Genomic DNA, 1290 nt, shown 5'->3' on the forward strand with positions numbered 1-1290 from the left:
CCCAAGCACGCTTAACTTCGGAGTTCTGATGGGATCCGGTGCTTTAGTGCTGGTATGATCGCATCCGACATGTTACCCCGGTCTTCGTCCCTTATCCTTGCCCCTCCCAGCTCCACTACAAAGACGATTGCACATTGCTTTGGCCGCTCCCTCTCAACTACGGAGACGAGTTTAACGCGGTTTCCACCCCTCCCTCTCAACCGCACCAGTGCACGCTTGCCGCGCCACAACGCCGACGCTGGACCCGTGAATCGTGAGCACCCAGCTATGACTTACCGCACTCGTGCAAAATAATAAAACACGGTAAATATATTACTTACACGTGCGTTTTGTTTTGCAAGCGGCGCGAAAAAAATTAAAAAGGGAATGCAACACGAGGACTTCCCAGGAGGTCACCCATCCGAGTACTACTCTCGCCCAAGCACGCTTAACTTCGGAGTAGGTCACCCATCCTAGTACTACTCTCGCCCAAGCACGCTTAACTTCGGAGTTCTGATGGGATCCGGTGCTTTAGTGCTGGTATGATCGCATCCGACATGTTACCCCGGTCTTCGTCCCTTATCCTTGCCCCTCCCAGCTCCACTACAAAGACGATTGCACATTGCTTTGGCCGCTCCCTCTCAACTACGGAGACGAGTTTAACGCGGTTTCCACCCCTCCCTCTCAACCGCACCAGTGCACGCTTGCCGCGCCACAACGCCGATGCTGGACCCGTGAATCGTGAGCACCCAGCTATGACTTACCGCACTCGTGCAAAATAATAAAACACGGTAAATATATTACTTACACGTGCGTTTTGTTTTGCAAGCGGCGCGAAAAAAATTAAAAAGGGAATGCAACACGAGGACTTCCCAGGAGGTCACCCATCCTAGTACTACTCTCGCCCAAGCACGCTTAACTTCGGAGTTCTGATGGGATCCGGTGCTTTAGTACTGGTATGATCGCATCGGACATGTTACCCCGGTCTTCGTCCCTTATCCTTGCCCCTCCTAGCTCCACTACAAAAACGATTGCACATTGCTTTGGCCGCTCCCTCTCAACTACGGAGACGAGTTTAACGCGGTTTCCACCCCTCCCTCTCAACCGCACCAGTGCACGCTTGCCGCGCCACAACGCCGACGCTGGACCCGTGAATCGTGAGCACCCAGCTATGACTTACCGCACTCGTGCAAAATAATAAAACACGGTAAATATATTACTTACACGTGCGTTTTGTTTTGCAAGCGGCGCGAAAAAAATTAAAAAGGGAATGCAACACGAGGACTTCCCAGGAGGTCACCCATCCTAGTA

At 52.2% G+C, this 1290-nt stretch overlaps 1 non-coding gene across 1 annotated transcript; it reads right to left on the reverse strand.

Moving 5' to 3' along the window:
* Window positions 1–830: 830 nt before the first annotated feature.
* LOC123178331 (5S ribosomal RNA) lies at window positions 831–949 on the reverse strand. Its single transcript, XR_006489487.1, has one exon. It is a non-coding gene; the product is annotated as a 5S ribosomal RNA (ribosomal RNA).
* Between the last annotated feature and the right edge of the window lie 341 nt (window positions 950–1290).

This window comes from Triticum aestivum, unplaced genomic scaffold, assembly GCF_018294505.1.
Source record: "Triticum aestivum cultivar Chinese Spring unplaced genomic scaffold, IWGSC CS RefSeq v2.1 scaffold146346, whole genome shotgun sequence".
Lineage (NCBI taxonomy): Eukaryota > Viridiplantae > Streptophyta > Magnoliopsida > Poales > Poaceae > Triticum > Triticum aestivum.